Source organism: Erinaceus europaeus (assembly GCF_950295315.1).
Source record: "Erinaceus europaeus chromosome 6 unlocalized genomic scaffold, mEriEur2.1 SUPER_6_unloc_55, whole genome shotgun sequence".
Classification (NCBI taxonomy): domain Eukaryota; kingdom Metazoa; phylum Chordata; class Mammalia; order Eulipotyphla; family Erinaceidae; genus Erinaceus; species Erinaceus europaeus.
This window is the reverse complement of record NW_026647164.1, coordinates 190092-215502: the sequence shown is the minus strand read 5'-3', so window position 1 is coordinate 215502 and position 25411 is coordinate 190092.

The window sequence follows — 25411 nt, the reverse complement described above, 5'->3', positions numbered from 1 at the left end:
ATGGAAGGATCGAGTGATGCACGGGTTGATCGATTGGTTTTGTAGAGGCAGAGAGCCATCTAGGGGTACTTGAGACCTCTGGCATAAGAGCCCTTGTCTTCTGTCGAATGTAAAACATTAACCCCTCAATAAATAAATGAATAAATGTATTAAATAAACTGGGTTAAAAAAAACGCGGTGTCTTTTCCCTTTCTGAATATGGTATGCTGTGAGGATCATAATAAGGAAAGCATTGTTCTGAGCAGCCCCTTGAAATATTGGGATATTTCATTTTGCCTTCTTCTTCTTCTTCTTCTTCTTCTTCTTCTTCTTCTTCTTCTTCTTCATCTTCTTTTTTTTTTTCTTTGCTTTCTATTATCTTGATTTATTTTTTGGAATGGACAGTCAAGAATTGAGAGACAAGGGAGGGATAGAGATTTTGAGAACCAGAGAGATACCTGCAGCACATCTGCACCACTTGTAAAGATTTCCCACTGCAGGTCGGAACCAGGGTCTTGAACCCAGGTCCTCCTACAGTTTAACATGAGTGCTTAACCAGGTGAGGCACCACCTGCTAAGCTTAATGTGACATTTTTTAGCAATGAAAAGAAATTCTCTTGGCTAGGTAAGAAACAAATAAAATAAATATAAGTAAATAAAAGTGCTTTTTCGTTTACACAGTGGAAACACACACTGGGACATATTCTTGTATAATACTTGTATTATTTATTGATTTATTTATTGCCACAAAGGGTTATTGCCATAGCGCAGTGCCAGTACCACTAATCCACTGGTCCTATGTTCCATTTTTCCCCTTTTGCTGCACTTGTGGCTTGAATATTGTGGTTATTAATAATATTATTATTGTTGTTGTGATAGTGACTGTCCTTGCGGAGAACAGAGAAAAATGGAAAGAGGAGGTTAAAGAGAGATGGGGGGGAGAAAGATAGGCCCCCTGAAGATCTGCTTCACTAAATAAATAAAGCACATTTTCATTTGACTCAGTAGAAACACAGAGACAAGTATACATGTATAAAACCTGCATTTTTTATTTATGTATTCTTTATCTAATGACTAATTGATTGACTGATTGATTGCCTCCAGGGTTATTGTCAGGGCTAGGGGCCTGCACCACGAACCCACTGCTCCTGCAGACCATGTTTTCCCCTTTGGCTGCCCTTGTTGCCTGAACTTTGTTGTGGTTATTCTTATCATTGCTGTTGCTGTTACTGTCCTTGCATAGGACAGAAAGGGAGAGAGGAGTGGAAACACAGAAGGGTGAGAGAAAGGTAGACCCCTGCAGGTCTGCTTCACTAGATAAACAAAAAGCATGTACATTTATTTACAAAGTGGATACACCGACACATGTGTACATGTATATTACCTGTATATTTTCTCTATGTGTTTATATATATATATATATATATATATATATATATATATGTATTTATTTATTGCATCCAGGGTCACTGCCGGTGCTCAATACATATACCTGGAATCCACTGCTCCTGCAGACCATTTATTCTCCTTTTGCTGCCTTTGTTCCTTGATCACTGTTGTGCTTCTTCTTATTGTTGTTGTTGTTACTGTCCTTACATAGGACAGAGAGAAAGGGATAGGGGAGGGGAAAGTCAGAGGTGGAAGAGAAAGCACCCCTGAAGATCTGCTTCACCCCCTGTAAAGCTACTCCCCTGCAGGTGGGGGTCTGGGGGCCATACCGCAGATCCTTCTGCCTGTCCCCTCATTTGCTCCACCACATCTTAACCCTCTGACATTCCGCCAAGCCTCCCTGGATTTCCTTTTTACAGCAATAAGACCTGTCTATTTTTTGAATCCTCAATATCCTGAGGATCAGTCTTGGAAATAGTGTCATGAGAAGACACAGGGGGATCTCTGGAATCAGAGAGCGCCTGGAACAGCAGCTGGGGCTCTAGAGCCAGGGCATGGTCCATCTACCCATCCACCCTCCACGGAGTCCACCTGCCTGCAACTTGGTCCTGCTCCCGCCCAAAAAGATTTTTCCCTTGTTTCACTGAGAAACAGGCATCACACAGGAGAGTCAGCCAGTGGAAAAAAAAAAAGCCTTTTTTTTTTTTACCCTACTGATGGACCAGCTTCTGGGAAGTACAGGTTTTGAACCTGAAAACGCTGTCTGCCTCTGCCTGTCTCTGAGTCCACTGGAGGAGCCACTGCCCCAGGCAGTCCTTGTGCTCAGAGTGGGGTGTTTTCGCCAGTCCTAGGCTTGCACAGCGCACTTGGGATTGGGTTGCCTGAGATCCAAATGTTACATTGTAGATTGTTTGCAGTTTCGGCTCCCCAGGACATTGGACAGACCCAACTCCTCTGGGGATACCCAGAGAAAAAGACTCTTCCCATCCTTAGTGCAAATGGAGTGGAGGGGGAGGGGAGAGATGTGCATGTGTGGGATACTCATGCCCAGGTGTGTGTGAGGGGCCCTGACAGGGGGTAGAAGGGGGTTGAGGGGCAGAAGGAGACTGTTTGGGGGGCAGGCTGCAGGCAGGGGAGCCCCTGAATAGGTGCAGGGCTGTGTGTGCCTGTGGTGGCAGGGCGTTAGGGCAGGTCCCCCTGCAGGATGGTGAAGATGGCAGCTGGGCTGGCCCAGGGAACCCAGGGCTGGAGGGCAGCAGCAGGCTGGCAGGAAAGGAGGCAAACAGTAGATGACAGTTGGGGAGCTGGGGGACAGGGGGCAAGGGGAAAAGGGGGCATCCTTGCGGAGGAGGGGAAGGGGGCTGGACTGGAGAGTGGGTGGAGCTGGAGGCAGGCAGGTCCCAAGAATCAGGAACTGACAGGGCCAGATACCTGCACCCACCCACTGGATAGCAGCTGCAGCAGCCAGAGCAGCAGCCCTGGCTTGCCTAGGCCAAGGGCCCTGAGTGAGTCCCTCTGAGGATGAGGAAGGGGACGGGGAGGGGTAGAGGGAGGGGGAGGAGGGCCGCTGTCAGCAGGCAACGGGGTCTACAGGGGCCTCCACTATGGAGGCCTGTGTCCAGGTGGCTGCCCGCCAGATCCGGGGCAGCTCAGGGCTCACAGGGCCCTGGGGGGTGTCTGTGGGTTGGGGGCTGTCAGTCAGTCAGTCTGTCTGTGTGTCAGTGCACTTGCTTGGACAGGGGCCTGGCGGCCCTTGGACCCCAGCCCTGGGCTGTCAGATGGCGGCCCCGTCCCCGGACACGCCCCCACCGTGCCCCTTGCGTCAGAGCCCTGCCCACCTGCGCTGGCTTTTGCCTGGGGCTCTGGCTCTGGTGGCTGGCCACCACACCTCAGATCAAGTTCAGGGTGGGTGTCATGGCTGCTGCCACCACCACTGCCTCCCTAGGGGTCAACTGGGTGGGCGGGGTCCTCGTGGCCTAGCAACCTCTCGAGCCTTCTGTGATGTACCCCCCCCAGGATTCTGTGTGCATGCGCACTGGCACTGGGCAGCCCAACTGTCCTGCCACTATGTCAGGCGGCAGCAACCAGACCCCTGGGCCCTGGCACCGAGGGACCGAAGAACGGGAGGACAGCGCTGACCGACGACGGACCTCGGGGCTGGCAGCCAAGAGAGCAAAGGAGGATGTGCGCCCAGGTGCCAGGGAACCAGGCTACAGCTACCTACATGCCTGCCTGCCTTGCTGGATGCCGGTATGCTACCTCTGTCCATGTGGGTTTCTCAGTTCCTCTCCTGTCCTCTCCTGTCCTCTACTGTTCTCTCCTGTCCTCTCCTGTCCTCTAATGTCCTCTCATGTCCTCTCCTCTCCTCTCCTCTCCTGTCCGCTCCTCTCCTCTTTTCTCTACTCACTTCCGGGTGCCCTGATCACCAGCTAGAGCGCTTTTGACATTTCACCTGTGACAGCTGCCCACACCCCCCCTCCGCGTCCCTGACGTGACCCAGCTCACAGGCTCACCTGCTCACCCCACCCACACCCACACGCCCCACCACATTCCCTGGATCAGCTCCTCTGCCCTATTCAGCCAAACTGCCCAGTTGGCAACGTATCTGTGCAGGCTTGACTGTCTTTATCATTCAAGGTTATATCTCCTTTTGTACTTAGCTTGGTTGATTGTCGATGGATAGTTGGATGGATGGATGGATGGATGGATGGATGGAAGGATCGAGTGATGCACGGGTTGATCGATTGGTTTTGTAGAGGCAGAGAGCCATCTAGGGGTATTTGAGACCTCTGGCATAAGAGCCCTTGTCTTCTGTGGAATGTAAAACATTAACACCTCAATAAGTAAATGAATAAATGTATTAAATAAACTGGGTTAAAAAAAACGCGGTGTCTTTTCCTTTCTGAATATGGTATGCTGTGAGGATCATAATAAGGAAAGCATTGTTCTGAGCAGCCCCTTGAAATATTGGGATATTTCATTTTGCCTTCTTCTTCTTCTTCTTCTTCTTCTTCTTCTTCTTCTTCTTCTTCTTCATCATCTTTTTTTTTCTTTGCTTTCTATTATCTTGATTTATTTTTTGGAATGGACAGTCAAGAATTGAGAGACAAGGGAGGGATAGAGATTTTGAGAACCAGAGAGATACCTGCAGCACATCTGCACCACTTGTAAAGATTTCCCACTGCAGGTCGGAACCAGGGTCTTGAACCCAGGTCCTCCTACAGTTTAACATGAGTGCTTAACCAGGTGAGGCACCACCTGCTAAGCTTAATGTGACATTTTTTTAGCAATGAAAAGAAATTCTCTTGGCTAGGTAAGAAACAAATAAAATAAATATAAGTAAATAAAAGTGCTTTTACGTTTACACAGTGGAAACACACACTGGGACATATTCTTGTATAATACTTGTATTATTTATTTATTTATTTATTGCCACAAAGGGTTATTGCCATAGCGCAGTGCCAGTACCACTAATCCACTGGTCCTATGTTCCATTTTTCCCCTTTTGCTGCCCTTGTGGCTTGAATATTGTGGTTATTAATAATATTATTATTGTTGTTGTGATAGTTACTGTCCTTGCGGAGAACAGAGAAAAATGGAAAGAGGAGGTTAAAGAGAGATGGGGGAGAGAAAGATAGGCCCCCTGAAGATCTGCTTCACTAAATAAATAAAGCACATTTTCATTTGACTCAGTAGAAACACAGAGACAATTATACATGTATAATACCTGCATTTTTTATTTATGTATTCTTTATCTAATGACTAATTGATTGACTGATTGATTGCCTCCAGGGTTATTGTCAGGGCTAGGGGCCTGCACCACGAACCCACTGCTCCTGCAGACCATGTTTTCCCCTTTGGCTGCCCTTGTTGCCTGAACTTTGTTGTGGTTATTCTTATCATTGTTGTTGCTGTTACTGTCCTTGCATAGGACAGAAAGGGAGAGAGGAGTGGAAACACAGAAGGGTGAGAGAAAGGTAGACCCCTGCAAGTCTGCTTCACTAGATAAACAAAAAGCATGTACATTTATTTACAAAGTGGATACACCGACACATGTGTACATGTATATTACCTGTATATTTTCTCTATGTGTTATATATATATATATATATATATATATATATATATATATATATATGTATGTATGTATTTATTGCATCCAGGGTCACTGCCGGTGCTCAATACATATACCTGGAATCCACTGCTCCTGCAGACCATTTATTCTCCTTTTGCTGCCTTTGTTCCTTGATCACTGTTGTGCTTCTTCTTATTGTTGTTGTTGTTACTGTCCTTACATAAGACAGAGAGAAAGGGATAGGGGAGGGGAAAGTCAGAGGTGGAAGATAAAGCACCCCTGAAGATCTGCTTCACCCCCTGTAAAGCTACTCCCCTGCAGGTGGGGGTCTGGGTGCCATACCGCAGATCCTTCTGCCTGTCCCCTCATTTGCTCCACCACCTCTTAACCCTCTGACATTCCGCCCAACCTCCCTGGATTTCCTTTTTGCAGCAATAAGACCTGTCTATTTTTTGAAACCTCAATATCCTGAGGATCAGTCTTGGAAATAGTGTCATGAGAAGACACAGGGGGATCTCTGGAATCAGAGAGCGCCTGGAACAGCAGCTGGGGCTCTAGAGCCAGGGCATGGTCCATCTACCCATCCACCCTTCACGGAGTCCACCTGCCTGCAACTTGGTCCTGCTCCCTCCCAAAAAGATTTTTCCCTTGTTTCACTGAGAAACAGGCATCACACAGGAGAGTCAGCCAGTGGAAAAAAAAAAAAGCCTTTTTTTTTTTTTTTTACCCTACTGATGGACCAGCTTCTGGGAAGTACAGGTTTTGAACCTGAAAACGCTGTCTGCCTCTGCCTGTCTCTGAGTCCACTGGAGGAGCCACTGCCCCAGGCAGTCCTTGTGCTCAGAGTGGGGTGTTTTCGCCAGTCCTAGGCTTGCACAGCGCACTTGGGATTGGGTTGCCTGAGATCCAAATGTTACATTGTAGATTGTTTGCAGTTCCGGCTCCCCAGGACATTGGACAGACCCAACTCCTCTGGGGATACCCAGAGAAAAAGACTCTTCCCATCCTTAGTGCAAATGGAGTGGAGGGGGAGGGGAGAGATGTGCATGTGTGGGATACTCATGCCCAGGTGTGTGTGAGGGGCCCTGACAGGGGGTAGAAGGGGGTTGAGGGGCAGAAGGAGACTGTTTGGGGGGCAGGCTGCAGGCAGGGGAGCCCCTGCATAGGTGCAGGGCTGTGTGTGCCTGTGGTGGCAGGGCGTTAGGGCAGGTCCCCCTGCAGGATGGTGAAGATGGCAGCTGGGCTGGCCCAGGGCCCCCAGGGCTGGAGGGCAGCAGCAGGCTGGCAGGAAAGGAGGCAAACAGTAGATGACAGTTGGGGAGCTGGGGGACAGGGGGCAAGGGGAAAAGGGGGCATCCTTGCGGAGGAGGGGGAGGGGGCTGGACTGGAGAGTGGGTGGAGCTGGAGGCAGGCAGGTCCCAAGAATCAGGAACTGACAGGGCCAGATACCTGCACCCACCCACTGGATAGCAGCTGCAGCAGCCAGAGCAGCAGCCCTGGCTTGCCTAGGCCAAGGGCCCTGAGTGAGTCCCTCTGAGGATGAGGAAGGGGACGGGGAGGGGTAGAGGGAGGGGGAGGAGGGCCGCTGTCAGCAGGCAACGGGGTCTACAGGGGCCTCCACTATGGAGGCCTGTGTCCAGGTGGCTGCCCGCCAGATCCGGGGCAGCTCAGGGCTCCCAGGGCCCTGGGGGGTGTCTGTGGGTTGGGGGCTGTCAGTCAGTCAGTCTGTCTGTGTGTCAGTGCACTTGCTTGGACAGGGGCCTGGCGGCCCTTAGACCCCAGCCCTGGGCTGTCAGATGCCGGCCCCGCCCCCGGACACGCCCCCACCGTGCCCCTTGCCTCAGAGCCCTGCCCACCTGCGCTGGCTTTTGCCTGGGGGCTCTGGCTCTGGTGGCTGGCCACCACACCTCAGATCAAGTTCAGGGTGGGTGTCATGGCTGCTGCCACCACCACTGCCTCCCTAGGGGTCAACTGGGTGGGCGGGGTCCTCGTGGCCTAGCAACCTCTCGAGCCCTCTGTGATGCCCCCCCCCCAGGATTCTGTGTGCATGCGCACTGGCACTGGGCAGCCCAACTGTCCTGCCACTATGTCAGGCGGCAGCAACCAGACCCCTGGGCCCTGGCACCGAGGGACCGAAGAACGGGAGGACAGCGCTGACCGACGACGGACCTCGGGGCTGGCAGCCAAGAGATCAAAGGAGGAGGTGCGCCCAGGTGCCAGGGAACCGGGCTACAGCTACATGCCTGCCTGCCTTGCTGGATGCCGGTATGCTACCTCTGTCCATGTGGGTTTCTCAGTTCCTCTCCTGTCCTCTACTGTTCTCTCCTGTCCTCTCCTGTCCTCTACTGTCCTCTCCTCTCCTCTCCTGTCCGCTCCTCTCCTCTTTTCTCTACTCACTTCCGGGTGCCCTGATCACCAGCTAGAGCGCTTTTGACATTTCACCTGTGACAGCTGCCCACACCCCCCCTCAGCGTCCCTGACGTGACCCAGCTCACAGGCTCACCTGCTCACCCCACCCACACCCACACGCCCCACCACATTCCCTGGATCAGCTCCTCTGCCCTATTCAGCCAAACTGCCCTGTTGGCAACGTATCTGTGCAGGCTTGACTGTCTTTATCATTCAAGGTTATATCTCCTTTTGTACTTAGCTTGGTTGATTGTCGATGGATAGTTGGATGGATGGATGGATGGAAGGATCCAGTGATGCACGGGTTGATCTGCCCCGGCCAGCAGGGCGGTGAGCAGGGGCTAGGAACCCAATGAGACCTGAAATGATAGGGACAAGAGACGCGAAGAACGAGAGCAAGTCAAGTTTCTGATCAAGCTCTAAATTTTATTGAGAATACAGGCATTATAAGGCTTTGGGGAAGGAGAGGGAATGCTGGATGAGGGGAAGGGGGAGCAAACTTCAAAGAGGAATGTTCCTTGCAACAAATGGCAGGAACCAAACTGAGTGTTGACTCACTTGATGTTGACTCACTTGATTACTGATAAATGGTTTACCTAAGGGGAAATGGCCTGCCCAGGGGGTAATTAACATTTGTCTTGAGGGGTTCCGTTGTCTCAAAGCTTATCATCTATAAAGCAGAGAAATGGCTCCTGGCATATCCTCCCTTTGTTATAATTTTAAAATTGAGGCAGGCAATGTGGTTGAGGAGCAGAGACCCTGACAGCAGGTTTGGTGGGCTTAACCAGAGGAGGGAAGTATTGACCTGAATCCTCCCATGGGATGGGTGCAAAACCAACCTTCCCGCATCTTATAAGGCTCTTGGTGTCTTTTTGGGGAGGGGAGGCAGAGCCACAGTTTCTAGGGAAACAATTTTTGTTGCTGACACCAACCTCCATGCAAATCAGGTTTGCTTCACGGGGGACTCAGAGGCGGACAATAGGGTCCTCCCCCTGCAGTGCTTTGCCTTACACCCGTTACTGGTGTCCTTGCCCTGCCAAGGTTGGATGTCTTGATGCATAATTCTGAGTTTTATGCCATCCGAAAAGGGGGTCTGTCATCCTCAGGTTCAGCCAGGCCTCTGTCAGCCAAATCAAGTCTGTGATAATGTATTTGCAAAGGTTTTGATGCCAGAGAGTCAATCTGCCGTTTTATAAAATCAGTAATCTTATTAAAAATAAAGGGTCCTTAAGGTAATCATTAACAAAAGACTAATAAGGGTCTCATAAGGGGCTCTGTAGTGACTCAAGACTATTTGTGGTGGAGTCTATAACCTGTTGTAATTTGTCAAAAACTTCATGGGAGGAATATATAGAGTGTCCTAGCATGTCACCAGCAAGTCTAAGGGAAGCAGTCAGTGGATGTGATGTCCAGGGGAAGAAACACAGCACGTCTGGTCTGGTCAGCGCCAACTGATGAAATTTTCTTCTTCTTGTCAGCTGTGGAACAAGCAAAACTAGGAGGCAAGGACCAGGTAGAGAAGAATTAACATGAAAATATAGGATGGTGTTTACCAAAACACAGAGGAGGTGCATACACATTAGAAGTCAAGGTGAGGTTCCTTGAACATTGAGGAATATTTTGAGAAAAGTGAGCAGTCAATAAGCATGCAAAGATGAAGTCAGCAGTGGTAGGTCAGCAGAAAGAGAAGACTTGGATAAGCTGGTGAGGTTAGCTGGAGTATATACTGCCATGGCGTCCTTTGTGGTAAGCACTTACCAACAGGGACTCTGTGGATTTTGCAAGAGCAATGTCATCCACCATAATAAAAGGAAAACAAACATGGACATCCAGTGTTGAAAAAAGAGAAAAAGGAAATATGTCTCTGTGACTGGAAAAGTGGGTGGCTTTGTCAATGAGATATAATAAATGGACAATTCAAATTTTTGTAAATATTAAAAAGATTTAGTATGTTACTTCATTGACACTTTAGCCAACTGAATACTGGAGGGTGCATTACCCTTCCTTTTTTTTATTATTAATTAAGCTTAAGGGTTTTAGTTTTTCTTGTTTGAGCTGTAACCCACATAAATTTAGAAAAAATATCAACTGAGAGAAAAAAAAGTTTTTTTTTGTTTTTGTTTGTTTGTTTACTAAACATGGGCAGGTGAATTACATCAATCTGTCAGAGAGCATTGGCTTTTATCAATGGAGATTAATCTTAAAAGTCTGAATAGCAAGATCTTAATTAAATAATGCAGGAGCCAGTAAAGTGCTCTCACTATGGCAGGTCAAGCTTTATAATTTTAAGAGGCTTGTAAAAAAATGAGAAAAATTTTAGGATATGAGTGACTTTAGGAGTCATCACACACCCATAAATAATTTAAAATGTTTAGTTTTAAATCTTACCATATGAGCAGTCAGTTCTGCATGTGCAGATGTACCTATAATTATTTACTTAGGGAGAGAACTTGTACCAAGTTAATTGATGATCTAATGGTTAGAATTGACTTGTTTTTTTATATGATTTTAGAAGGCTCTTTATTAGAATATACCAATATGTTATAGAAAGTCAATACCTAATGTGTTGACATGATAAAATATTTACCATTTTTTAGCATTATTTTAAACTGATTAGACAGTTTAAGCACACTATTATGCCTTTAGTTTACTAAGATCTTTACTCATCACAAGGCTATCATGAGTAAGCATAGATATAAAACTCTTAATAGATTTTGTTCCTTAGAACTCTAATATGGCAACTTAAAAGGCTAAAATAAAACCTCATAGTTTAAATATTCAAAATATTAATTTTGTTAAATCAGGATTTGCCAAAACAAATCTTCTATCAGACCAAAAACACAATGTATTACCTTAATTTATCAAGAATAAACCTCTGGCAGTGTCTTAAAACAAACCAGATAATTTTTAAAAGCAGAAAGATATAAAGAGGAAAACCAGCGCAAGAGCCTCTGGCATGTAAATAATTAACATAACTATTGTGTTATCTTTTACTAACCCAAGCCAGTTTTGCCTGTTTAGTTGAGAAAGTATTTTAAAAGATTTTTTTTTTTTTGAAATCACTTAATTTTAAGTAAAATGTTAAACTTTGTTTGTTAAGGACCTTTGTTTATCACAAAGCTATCACACCCTTAGGGCAGCTATGAACAAGGGTGGGTACACAACTTAATTGATCTTTCACTTTGATTTAGATAGGTAACTTAAAAAGCTAAGATAAACCTTATAGCTGAAATGTTAAAATAAATTTTTACTGTTAACATTTCTTTTAGATGACCATTTTACACTAAATAATTTTGTTGAATCACATCTGTTGGATAATTTTTTTTTATCAGGCCAGGAATAGCACGTTTAACCCTTTATTTCCTGGCAAGGCCACTGCTCTACACTGACTGGGTTATTAGAAAGTCAGTTCAAGCATGGAATTAAATTAACAAACAGTGGCAGTTGGTATTGAGGTGCTGGTAATATCTACAATTTTCACAAGAGTGAGAGAGACTACAGAGGCATTTTACCATGCATAGATATCTCAGAAAATCTTTTTAACTAATGAATTGATGCTGATATTAGCTATCAGAAGGACGAAACTGTCCTATATTTTACTCTGGTAAAGGTGTGCCAACTCTATGAGTCTGGATCTTTAAAACCACATTTAGCTTAACTAAATCTTATTTAAAACTTAAAACAAACTTTAGTTACTTAGGGGTTAACACACATTAATGAAAACAAGGTTAGCACAGACTTAAAACATACATTTTTGGTGAACAGAAAAATTTTCCCTTTGAAAAACCGCTTTTGGTTTTTGGATTCTTAACTCACAGACTCACTACCCCCCCCAAGGAGGGGCCTTTGTGGCTTAGGGGAATGATTGACTGACTGAATTTGCCAATCTGTGGAGCAGGGGCTCTGTGCCGTGATTGGCTGTGCGGGCGGAACAGGCGGGCTTAGTTTACAGCCGCCGCGCAGAGAAAAATCTTTGAAATTTTTTTTCTGGACTAAGGTACATTTTACAGTTTTAAAGAAAGTGGTCTAATCAGTATTATTGGCCAAGTCAAGGACCGGAGCACAAAACGGAGGGGCGGTGGTGTAGGGGGGCAGTCTGGACAAGGAAGAGCATAGGGGTTAGGGCTAGCCAGTTTGAGCCTGGCTCCGAGTAACAGGGAAAGCCAAAACCGGGTTTGATTTGGATTGTTTAGTCTTAGTTTTAGTTTTAGGGATTGGGCTTAGGTTTTTTGGTGAGGCTAAAAATGTAAGCTCTTCTGTAACTGCAGCTATTTCTTTCATTAATTGAAGCTGCTCTCTCTGGTCAGCAAGGACCTTGCGGAGGGTGGAAATTCCTGGAAGGGCTCCTGAGCATGCGCACCTGACAGAGGGGTTGTCAAGGAGAGGGTCAGGCTGGAGAGTGGGAGCATGGATATAGGGAGGGAGATTAAAGGGAGGAGGATACCAATCGGGATTGTAGTATCTGGCAGCCTCTTTTTCTAGCAAAGCCTCATCCTCTGCGGGAAGTGCTTCAGGAGGGGGGGTTTGTAAAACTGGATAGAGGCCAGGGAAAGAATGCTGGGTTTCATTCTCATGTGAATTAGCAATAGGAGGGTCAAAACTTTAGTAAGTGCAGTGGGACCTGTAGGGAGGGGAACAGGGCATTTACTTTCATCAGGTGCTGGGAGGATTTTATTTTGACTGGGTACTGGGGGATCAAGATCAATAATCACAGAAGGGCATGGAGATGGGGTCTTTGTCCTGGATGGCAGACGAGAAAGTTGCCGGAGGACCTTTTCACCCTCTGTAATAAGGTTTTTAATATCAGGGTGATTATTATAGATTTTTAAGATATCATTAATTAAATTCCAGTAACAAAAGGCAGAAACAGGTACACGTTCAGGACCAAAAGACTGATAGTGATCATTAAGACAGTCACCAATTCTCCTCCAACGTTTCTCATCTATAGTGCCTTCCTGGGGGAACCAGGGGCAAATATTCCCAAGATAATCTAAAAACTTCTTTAATTCTTTCTTTTTTTTTTTTAACCCTATTTCTTCGAGTCTTGAGTGACTCCTTGAGTCCTTTAATGAATAAATAGTTTGCTGAATTCATGTCCCATGGTTTTGCTTACCTCAGCCGCTGTGACACTCTCCCCCAGATGCGACTCACGGGCGGGTATTTCCGTGGCGATCTCTGCGAGTCTTTGCGTTACCCCCGTCGGGCTGCGGTGACTCTGTGGATTCGGGTAGGCCTACCCCCTCGATCAGCGGAGTTTCTAGGTTCAGAAGGCTTCTTTGCCCCACGCTCGGGCGCTATTATGCCCCGGCCAGCAGGGCGGTGAGCAGGGGCTAGGAACCCAATGAGACCTGAAATGATAGGGACAAGAGACGCGAAGAACGAGAGCAAGTCAAGTTTCTGATCAAGCTCTAAATTTTATTGAGAATACAGGCATTATAAGGCTTTGGGGAAGGAGAGGGAATGCTGGAGGAGGGGAAGGGGGAGCAAACATCAAAGAGGAATGTTCCTTGCAACAAATGGCAGGAACCAAACTGTGTGTTGACTCACTTGATGTTGACTCACTTGATTACTGATAAATGGTTTACCTAAGGGGAAATGGCCTGCCCAGGGGGTAATTAACATTTGTCTTGAGGGGTTCCGTTGTCTCAAAGCTTATCATCTATAAAGCAGAGAAATGGCTCCTGGCATTGATCGATTGGTTTTGTAGAGGCAGAGAGCCATTTAGGGGTACTAGAGACCTCTGGCATAAGAGCCCTTGTCTTCTGTCGAATGTAAAACATTAACACCTCAATAAATAAATGAATAAATGTATTAAATAAACTGGGTTAAAAAAAACGCGGTGTCTTTTCCCTTTCTGAATATGGTATGCTGTGAGGATCATAATAAGGAAAGCATTGTTCTGAGCAGCCCCTTGAAATATTGGGATATTTCATTTTGCCTTCTTCTTCTTCTTCTTCTTCTTCTTCTTCTTCTTCTTCTTCATCTTTTTTTTTTCTTTGCTTTCTATTATCTTGATTTATTTTTTGGAATGGACAGTCAAGAATTGAGAGACAAGGGAGGGATAGAGATTTTGAGAACCAGAGAGATACCTGCAGCACATCTGCACCACTTGTAAAGATTTCCCACTGCAGGTCGGAACCAGGGTCTTGAACCCAGGTCCTCCTACAGTTTAACATGAGTGCTTAACCAGGTGAGGCACCACCTGCTAAGCTTAATGTGACATTTTTTTAGCAATGAAAAGAAATTCTCTTGGCTAGGTAAGAAACAAATAAAATAAATATAAGTAAATAAAAGTGCTTTTACGTTTACACAGTGGAAACACACACTGGGACATATTCTTGTATAATACTTGTATTATTTATTTATTTATTTATTGCCACAAAGGGTTATTGCCATAGCGCAGTGCCAGTACCACTAATCCACTGGTCCTCTGTTCCATTTTTCCCCTTTTGCTGCCCTTGTGGCTTGAATATTGTGGTTATTAATAATATTATTATTGTTGTTGTGATAGTTACTGTCCTTGCGGAGAACAGAGAAAAATGGAAAGAGGAGGTTAAAGAGAGATGGGGGAGAGAAAGATAGGCCCCCTGAAGATCTGCTTCACTAAATAAATAAAGCACATTTTCATTTGACTCAGTAGAAACACAGAGACACGTATACATGTATAATACCTGCATTTTTTATTTATGTATTCTTTATCTAATGACTAATTGATTGACTGATTGATTGCCTCCAGGGTTATTGTCAGGGCTAGGGGCCTGCACCACGAACCCACTGCTCCTGCAGACCATGTTTTCCCCTTTGGCTGCCCTTGTTGCCTGAACTTTGTTGTGGTTATTCTTATCGTTGTTGTTGCTGTTACTGTCCTTGCATAGGACAGAAAGGGAGAGAGGAGTGGAAACACAGAAGGGTGAGAGAAAGGTAGACCCCTGCAGGTCTGCTTCACTAGATAAACAAAAAGCATGTACATTTATTTACAAAGTGGATACACCAACACATGTGTACATGAATATTACCTGTATATTTTCTCTATGAGTTATATATATATATATATATATATATATATATATATATATATATATGTGTGTGTGTATGTATGTATGTATTTATTTATTGCATCCAGGGTCACTGCCGGTGCTCAATATAAATACCTGGAATCCACTGCTTCTGCAGACCATTTATTCTCCTTTTGCTGCTCTTGTTCCTTGATCACTGTTGTGCTTCTTCTTATTGTTGTTGTTGTTACTGTCCTTACATAGGACAGAGAGAAAGGGATAGGGGAGAGGAAAGTCATAGGTGGAAGAGAAAGAACCCCTGAAGATCTGCTTCACCCCCTGTAAAGCTACTCCCCTGCAGGTGGGGGTCTGGGGGCCATACCGCAGATCCTTCTGCCTGTCCCCTCGTTTCCTCCACCACCTCTTAACCATCTGACATTCTGCCCAACCTCCCTGGATTTCCTTTTTACAGCAATATGACCTGTCTATTTTTTGAATCCTCAATATCCTGAGGATCAGTCTTGGAAATAGTGTCATGAGAAGACACAGGGGGATCTCTGGAATCAGAGAGCGCCTGGAACAGCAGCTGGGGCTCTAGAGCCAGGGCATGGTCCAACTACCCATCCACCCTCCACGGAGGCCACCTGCCTGCAACTTGGTTCTGCTCCCTCGCAAAAAGATTTTTCCCTTGTTTCACTGAGAAACAGGCATCACACAGGAGAGTCAGGCAGTGGAAAAAAAAAAAGCATTTTTTTATTTTTTTACCCTACTGATGGACCAGCTTCTGGGAAGTACAGGTTTTGAACCTGAAAACGCTGTCTGCCTCTGCCTGTCTCTGAGTCCACTGGAGGAGCCACTGCCCCAGGCAGTCCTTGTGCTCAGAGTGGGGTGTTTTCGCCAGTCCTAGGCTTGCACAGCGCACTTGGGATTGGGTTGCCTGAGATCCAAATGTTACATTGTAGATTGTTTGCAGTTCCGGCTCCCCAGGACATTGGACAGACCCAACTCCTCTGGGGATACCCAGAGAAAAAGACTCTTCCCATCCTTAGTGCAAATGGAGTGGAGGGGGAGGGGAGAGATGTGCATGTGTGGGATACTCATGCCCAGGTGTGTGTGAGGGGCCCTTACAGGGGGTAGAAGGGGGTTGAGGGGCAGAAGGAGACTGTTTGGGGGGCAGGCTGCAGGCAGGGGAGCCCCTGCATAGGTGCAGGGCTGTGTGTGCCTGTGGTGGCAGGGCGTTAGGGCAGGTCCCCCTGCAGGATGGTGAAGATGGCAGCAGGGCCCCCAGGGCTGGAGGGCAGCAGCAGGCTGGCAGGAAAGGAGGCAAAAAGTAGATGACAGTTGGGGAGCTGGGGGACAGGGGGCAAGGGGAAAAGGGGGCATCCTTGCGGAGGAGGGGGAGGGGGCTGGACTGGAGAGTGGGTGGAGCTGGAGGCAGGCAGTTCCCAAGAATTAGGAACTGACAGGGCCAGATACCTGCAGCCACCCACTGGATAGCAGCTGCAGCAGCCAGAGCAGCAGCCCTGGCTTGCCTAGGCCAAGGGCCCTGAGTGAGTCCCTCTGAGGATGAGGAAGGGGACGGGGAGGGGTAGAGGGAGGGGGAGGAGGGCCGCTGTCAGCAGGCAACGGGGTCTACAGGGGCCTCCACTATGGAGGCCTGTGTCCAGGTGGCTGCCCGCCAGAACCGGGGCAGCTCAGGCCTCCCAGGGCCCTGGTGGGTGTCTGTGGGTTGGGGGCTGTCAGTCAGTCAGTCTGTCTGTGTGTCAGTGCACTTGCTTGGACAGGGGCCTGGCGGCCCTTGGACCCCAGCCCTGGGCTGTCAGATGCCGGCCCCGCCCCCGGACACGCCCCCACCGGTGCCCATGCCTCAGAGCCCTGCCCACCTGCACTGGCTGTTGCCTGGGGCTCTGGCTCTGGTGGCTGGCCACCACACCTCAGATCAAGTTCAGGGTGGGTGTCATGGCTGCTGCCACCACCAGTGCCTCCCTAGGGGTCAACTGGGTGGGCGGGGTCCTCGTGGCCTAGCAACCTCTCGAGCCCTCTGTGATGTCTCCCCCCCCCAGGATTCTGTGCGCATGCGCACTGGCACTGGGCAGCCCAACTGTCCTGCCACTATGTCAGGCGGCAGCAACCAGACCCCTGGGCCCTGGCACAGAGGGACCGAAGAACGGGAGGACAGCGCTGACCATCGACGGACCTCGGGGCTGGCAGCCAAGAGAGCAAAGGAGGAGGTGCGCCCAGGAGCCAGGGAACCGCGCTACAGCTACCTACATGCCTGCCTGCCTTGCTGGATTCCGGTATGCTACCTCTGTCCATGTGGGTTTCTCAGTTCCTCTCCTGTCCTCTGCTGTCCTCTACTGTTCTCTCCTGTCCTCTCCTGTCCTCTACTGTCCTCTCATGTCCTCTCCTCTCCTCTCCTGTCCGCTCCTCTCCTCTTTTCTCTACTCACTTCCGGGTGCCCTGATCACCAGCTAGAGCGCTTTTGACATTTCACCTGTGACAGCTGCCCACACCACCCCTCCGCGTCCCTGACGTGACCCAGCTCACAGGCTCACCTGCTCACCCCACCCACACCCACACGCCCCACCACATTCCCTGGATCAGCTCCTCTGCCCTATTCAGCCAAACTGCCCAGTTGGCAACGTATCTGTGCAGGCTTGACTGTCTTTATCATTCAAGGTTATATCTCCTTTTGTACTTAGCTTGGTTGATTGTCGATGGATAGTTGGATGGATGAATGGATGGATGGATGGATGGAAGGATCAAGTGATGCACGGGTTGATCGATTGGTTTTGTAGAGGCAGAGAGCCATCTAGGGGTACTTGAGACCTCTGGCATAAGAGCCCTTGTCTTCTGTCGAATGTAAAACATTAACACCTCAATAAATAAATGAATAAATGTATTAAATAAACTGGGTTAAAAAAAACGCGGTGTCTTTTCCCTTTCTGAATATGGTATGCTGTGAGGATCATAATAAGGAAAGCATTGTTCTGAGCAGCCCCTTGAAATATTGGGATATTTCATTTTGCCTTCTTCTTCTTCTTCTTCTTCTTCTTCATCTTTTTTTTTTTCTTTGCTTTCTATTATCTTGATTTATTTTTTGGAATGGACAGTCAAGAATTGAGAGACAAGGGAGGGATAGAGATTTTGAGAACCAGAGAGATACCTGCAGCACATCTGCACCACTTGTAAAGATTTCCCACTGCAGGTCGGAACCAGGGTCTTGAACCCAGGTCCTCCTACAGTTTAACATGAGTGCTTAACCAGGTGAGGCACCACCTGCTAAGCTTAATGTGACATTTTTTTAGCAATGAAAAGAAATTCTCTTGGCTAGGTAAGAAACAAATAAAATAAATATAAGTAAATAAAAGTGCTTTTACGTTTACACAGTGGAAACACACACTGGGACATATTCTTGTATAATACTTGTATTATTTATTTATTTATTTATTGCCACAAAGGGTTATTGCCATAGCGCAGTGCCAGTACCACTAATCCACTGGTCCTCTGTTCCATTTTTCCCCTTTTGCTGCCCTTGTGGCTTGAATATTGTGGTTATTAATAATATTATTATTGTTGTTGTGATAGTTACTGTCCTTGCGGAGAACAGAGAAAAATGGAAAGAGGAGGTTAAAGAGAGATGGGGGAGAGAAAGATAGGCCCCCTGAAGATCTGCTTCACTAAATAAATAAAGCACATTTTCATTTGACTCAGTAGAAACACAGAGACACGTATACATGTATAATACCTGCATTTTTTATTTATGTATTCTTTATCTAATGACTAATTGATTGACTGATTGATTGCCTCCAGGGTTATTGTCAGGGCTAGGGGCCTGCACCACGAACCCACTGCTCCTGCAGACCATGTTTTCCCCTTTGGCTGCCCTTGTTGCCTGAACTTTGTTGTGGTTATTCTTATCGTTGTTGTTGCTGTTACTGTCCTTGCATAGGACAGAAAGGGAGAGAGGAGTGGAAACACAGAAGGGTGAGAGAAAGGTAGACCCCTGCAGGTCTGCTTCACTAGATAAACAAAAAGCATGTACATTTATTTACAAAGTGGATACACCGACACATGTGTACATGTATATTACCTGTATATTTTCTCTATGAGTTTATATATATATATATATATATATATATATATATATATATATGTATTTATTTATTGCATCCAGGGTCACTGCCGGTGCTCAATACATATACCTGGAATCCACTGCTCCTGCAGACCATTTATTCTCCTTTTGCTGCTCTTGTTCCTTGATCACTGTTGTGCTTCTTCTTATTGTTGTTGTTGTTACTGTCCTTACATAGGACAGAGAGAAAGGGATAGGGGAGAGGAAAGTCATAGGTGGAAGAGAAAGAACCCCTGAAGATCTGCTTCACCCCCTGTAAAGCTACTCCCCTGCAGGTGGGGGTCTGGGAGCCATACCGCAGATCCTTCTGCCTGTCCCCTCATTTCCTCCACCACCTCTTAACCCTCTGACATTCTGCCCAACCTCCCTGGATTTCCTTTTTACAGCAATATGACCTGTCTATTTTTTGAATCCTCAATATCCTGAGGATCAGTCTTGGAAATAGTGTCATGAGAAGACACAGGGGGATCTCTGGAATCAGAGAGCGCCTGGAACAGCAGCTGGGGCTCTAGAGCCAGGGCATGGTCCAACTACCCATCCACCCTCCACGGAGGCCACCTGCCTGCAACTTGGTTCTGCTCCCTCGCAAAAAGATTTTTCCCTTGTTTCACTGAGAAACAGGCATCACACAGGAGAGTCAGGCAGTGGAAAAAAAAAGCCTTTTTTTAGTTTTTTACCCTACTGATGGACCAGCTTCTGGGAAGTACAGGTTTTGAACCTGAAAACGCTGTCTGCCTCTGCCTGTCTCTGAGTCCACTGGAGGAGCCACTGCCCCAGGCAGTCCTTGTGCTCAGAGTGGGGTGTTTTCGCCAGTCCTAGGCTTGCACAGCGCACTTGGGATTGGGTTGCCTGAGATCCAAATGTTACATTGTAGATTGTTTGCAGTTCCGGCTCCCCAGGACATTGGACAGACCCAACTCCTCTGGGGATACCCAGAGAAAAAGACTCTTCCCATCCTTAGTGCAAATGGAGTGGAGGGGGAGGGGAGAGATGTGCATGTGTGGGATACTCATGCCCAGGTGTGTGTGAGGGGCCCTGACAGGGGGTAGAAGGGGGTTGAGGGGCAGAAGGAGACTGTTTGGGGGGCAGGCTGCAGGCAGGGGAGCCCCTGCATAGGTGCAGGGCTGTGTGTGCCTGTGGTGGCAGGGCGTTAGGGCAGGTCCCCCTGCAGGATGGTGAAGATGGCAGCAGGGCCCCCAGGGCTGGAGGGCAGCAGCAGGCTGGCAGGAAAGGAGGCAAAAAGTAGATGACAGTTGGGGAGCTGGGGGACAGGGGGCAAGGGGAAAAGGGGGCATCCTTGCGGAGGAGGGGGAGGGGGCTGGACTGGAGAGTGGGTGGAGCTGGAGGCAGGCAGGTCCCAAGAATCAGGAACTGACAGGGCCAGATACCTGCAGCCACCCACTGGATAGCAGCTGCAGCAGCCAGAGCAGCAGCCCTGGCTTGCCTAGGCCAAGGGCCCTGAGTGAGTCCCTCTGAGGATGAGGAAGGGGACGGGGAGGGGTAGAGGGAGGGGGAGGAGGGCCGCTGTCAGCAGGCAATGGGGTCTACAGGGGCCTCCACTATGGAGGCCTGTGTCCAGGTGGCTGCCCGCCAGAACCGGGGCAGCTCAGGCCTCCCAGGGCCCTGGTGGGTGTCTGTGGGTTGGGGGCTGTCAGTCAGTCAGTCTGTCTGTGTGTCAGTGCACTTGCTTGGACAGGGGCCTGGCGGCCCTTGGACCCCAGCCCTGGGCTGTCAGATGCCGGCCCCGCCCCCGGACACGCCCCCACCGTGCCCCTTGCCTCACAGCCCTGCCCACCTGCACTGGCTGTTGCCTGGGTCTCTGGCTCTGGTGGCTGGCCACCACACCTCAGATCAAGTTCAGGGTGGGTGTCATGGCTGCTGCCACCACCAGTGCCTCCCTAGGGGTCAACTGGGTGGGCGGGGTCCTCGTGGCCTAGCAACCTCTCGAGCTGTCTGTGATGTCTCCCCCCTCCAGGATTCTGTGCGCATGCGCACTGGCACTGGGCAGCCCAACTGTCCTGCCACTATGTCAGGCGGCAGCAACCGGACCCCTGGGCCCTGGCACAGAGGGACCGAAGAACGGGAGGACAGCGCTGACCGTCGACGGACCTCGGGGCTGGCAGCCAAGAGAGCAAAGGAGGAGGTGCGCCCAGGAGCCAGGGAACCGGGCTACAGCTACCTACATGCCTGCCTGCCTTGCTGGATGCCGGTATGCTACCTCTGTCCATGTGGGTTTCTCAGTTCCTCTCCTGTCCTCTCCTGTCCTCTACTGTTCTCTCCTGTCCTCTCCTGTCCTCTACTGTCCTCTCATGTCCTCTCCTCTCCTCTCCTCTCCTGTCCGCTCCTCTCCTCTTTTCTCTACTCACTTCCGGGTGCCCTGATCACCAGCTAGAGCGCTTTTGACATTTCACCTGTGACAGCTGCCCACACCCCCCCCTCCGCGTCCCTGACGTGACCCAGCTCACAGGCTCACCTGCTCACCCCACCCACACCCACACGCCCCACCACATTCCCTGGATCAGCTCCTCTGCCCTATTCAGCCAAACTGCCCAGTTGGCAACGTATCTGTGCAGGCTTGACTGTCTTTATCATTCAAGGTTATATCTCCTTTTGTACTTAGCTTGGTTGATTGTCGATGGATAGTTGGATGGATGGATGGATGGATGGATGGATGGATGGATGGATGGAAGGATCGAGTGATGCACGGGTTGATCGATTGGTTTTGTAGAGGCAGAGAGCCATCTAGGGGTACTTGAGACCTCTGGCATAAGAGCCCTTGTCTTCTGTCGAATGTAAAACATTAACACCTCAATAAATAAATGAATAAATGTATTAAATAAACTGGGTTAAAAAAACGCGGTGTCTTTTCCCTTTCTGAATATGGTATGCTGTGAGGATCATAATAAGGAAAGCATTGTTCTGAGCAGCCCCTTGAAATATTGGGATATTTCATTTTGCCTTCTTCTTCTTCTTCATCATCTTTTTTTTTTTCTTTGCTTTCTATTATCTTGATTTATTTTTTGGAATGGACAGTCAAGAATTGAGAGACAAGGGAGGGATAGAGATTTTGAGAACCAGAGAGATACCTGCAGCACATCTGCACCACTTGTAAAGATTTCCCACTGCAGGTCGGAACCAGGGTCTTGAACCCAGGTCCTCCTACAGTTTAACATGAGTGCTTAACCAGGTGAGGCACCACCTGCTAAGCTTAATGTGACATTTTTTTAGCAATGAAAAGAAATTCTCTTGGCTAGGTAAGAAACAAATAAAATAAATATAAGTAAATAAAAGTGCTTTTACGTTTACACAGTGGAAACACACACTGGGACATATTCTTGTATAATACTTGTATTATTTATTTATTTATTTATTGCCACAAAGGGTTATTGCCATAGCGCAGTGCCAGTACCACTAATCCACTGGTCCTCTGTTCCATTTTTCCCCTTTTGCTGCCCTTGTGGCTTGAATATTGTGGTTATTAATAATATTATTATTGTTGTTGTGATAGTTACTGTCCTTGCGGAGAACAGAGAAAAATGGAAAGAGGAGGTTAAAGAGAGATGGGGGAGAGAAAGATAGGCCCCCTGAAGATCTGCTTCACTAAATAAATAAAGCACATTTTCATTTGACTCAGTAGAAACACAGAGACACGTATACATGTATAATACCTGCATTTTTTATTTATGTATTCTTTATCTAATGACTAATTGATTGACTGATTGATTGCCTCCAGGGTTATTGTCAGGGCTAGGGGCCTGCACCACGAACCCACTGCTCCTGCAGACCATGTTTTCCCCTTTGGCTGCCCTTGTTGCCTGAATTTTGTTGTGGTTATTCTTATCGTTGTTGTTGCTGTTACTGTCCTTGCATAGGACAGAAAGGGAGAGAGGAGTGGAAACACAGAAGGGTGAGAGAAAGGTAGACCCCTGCAGGTCTGCTTCACTAGATAAACAAAAAGCATGTACATTTATTTACAAAGTGGATACACCGACACATGTGTACATGTGTATTACCTGTATATTTTCTCTATGAGTTTATATATATATATATATGTATATATATATATATGTATGTATGTATTTATTTATTGCATCCAGGGTCACTGCCGGTGCTCAATACATATACCTGGAATCCACTGCTCCTGCAGACCATTTATTCTCCTTTTGCTGCTCTTGTTCCTTGATCACTGTTGTGCTTCTTCTTATTGTTGTTGTTGTTACTGTCCTTACATAGGACAGAGAGAAAGGGATAGGGGAGGGGAAAGTCAGAGGTGGAAGAGAAAGAACCCCTGAAGATCTGCTTCACCCCCTGTAAAGCTACTCCCCTGCAGGTGGGGGTCTGGGGGCCATACCACAGATCCTTCTGCCTGTCCCCTCGTTTCCTCCACCACCTCTTAACCCTCTGACATTCTGCCCAACCTCCCTGGATTTCCTTTTTACAGCAATATGACCTGTCTATTTTTTGAATCCTCAATATCCTGAGGATCAGTCTTGGAAATAGTGTCATGAGAAGACACAGGGGGATCTCTGGAATCAGAGAGCGCCTGGAACAGCAGCTGGGGCTCTAGAGCCAGGGCATGGTCCAACTACCCATCCACCCTCCACGGAGGCCACCTGCCTGCAACTTGGTTCTGCTCCCTCGCAAAAAGATTTTTCCCTTGTTTCACTGAGAAACAGGCATCACACAGGAGAGTCAGGCAGTGGAAAAAAAAAAAGCCTTTTTTTATTTTTTTACCCTACTGATGGACCAGCTTCTGGGAAGTACAGGTTTTGAACCTGAAAACGCTGTCTGCCTCTGCCTGTCTCTGAGTCCACTGGAGGAGCCACTGCCCCAGGCAGTCCTTGTGCTCAGAGTGGGGTGTTTTCGCCAGTCCTAGGCTTGCACAGCGCACTTGGGATTGGGTTGCCTGAGATCCAAATGTTACATTGTAGATTGTTTGCAGTTCCGGGTCCCCAGGACATTGGACAGACCCAACTCCTCTGGGGATACCCAGAGAAAAAGACTCTTCCCATCCTTAGTGCAAATGGAGTGGAGGGGGAGGGGAGAGATGTGCATGTGTGGGATACTCATGCCCAGGTGTGTGTGAGGGGCCCTGACAGGGGGTAGAAGGGGGTTGAGGGGCAGAAGGAGACTGTTTGGGGGGCAGGCTGCAGGCAGGGGAGCCCCTGCATAGGTGCAGGGCTGTGTGTGCCTGTGGTGGCAGGGCGTTAGGGCAGGTCCCCCTGCAGGATGGTGAAGATGGCAGCAGGGCCCCCAGGGCTGGAGGGCAGCAGCAGGCTGGCAGGAAAGGAGGCAAAAAGTAGATGACAGTTGGGGAGCTGGGGGACAGGGGGCAAGGGGAAAAGGGGGCATCCTTGCGGAGGAGGGGGAGGGGGCTGGACTGGAGAGTGGGTGGAGCTGGAGGCAGGCAGGTCCCAAGAATCAGGAACTGACAGGGCCAGATACCTGCAGCCACCCACTGGATAGCAGCTGCAGCAGCCAGAGCAGCAGCCCTGGCTTGCCTAGGCCAAGGGCCCTGAGTGAGTCCCTCTGAGGATGAGGAAGGGGACGGGGAGGGGTAGAGGGAGGGGGAGGAGGGCCGCTGTCAGCAGGCAACGGGGTCTACAGGGGCCTCCAATATGGAGGCCTGTGTCCAGGTGGCTGCCCGCCAGAACCGGGGCAGCTCAGGCCTCCCAGGGCCCTGGGGGGTGTCTGTGGGTTGGGGGCTGTCAGTCAGTCAGTCTGTCTGTGTGTCAGTGCACTTGCTTGGACAGGGGCCTGGCGGCCCTTGGACCCCAGCCCTGGGCTGTCAGATGCCGGCCCCGCCCCCAGACACGCCCCCACCGTGCCCCTTGCCTCACAGCCCTGCCCACCTGCACTGGCTGTTGCCTGGGTCTCTGGCTCTGGTGGCTGGCCACCACACCTCAGATCAAGTTCAGGGTGGGTGTCATGGCTGCTGCCACCACCAGTGCCTCCCTAGGGGTCAACTGGGTGGGCGGGGTCCTCGTGGCCTAGCAACCTCTCGAGCTGTCTGTGATGTCTCCCCCCCCCCAGGATTCTGTGCGCATGCGCACTGGCACTGGGCAGCCCAACTGTCCTGCCACTATGTCAGGCGGCAGCAACCAGACCCCTGGGCCCTGGCACAGAGGGACCGAAGAACGGGAGGACAGCGCTGACCGTCGACGGACCTCGGGGCTGGCAGCCAAGAGAGCAAAGGAGGAGGTGCGCCCAGGAGCCAGGGAACCGGGCTACAGCTACCTACATGCCTGCCTGCCTTGCTGGATGCCGGTATGCTACCTCTGTCCATGTGGGTTTCTCAGTTCCTCTCCTGTCCTCTCCTGTCCTCTACTGTTCTCTCCTGTCCTCTCCTGTCCTCTACTGTCCTCTCATGTCCTCTCCTCTCCTCTCCTCTCCTGTCCGCTCCTCTCCTCTTTTCTCTACTCACTTCCG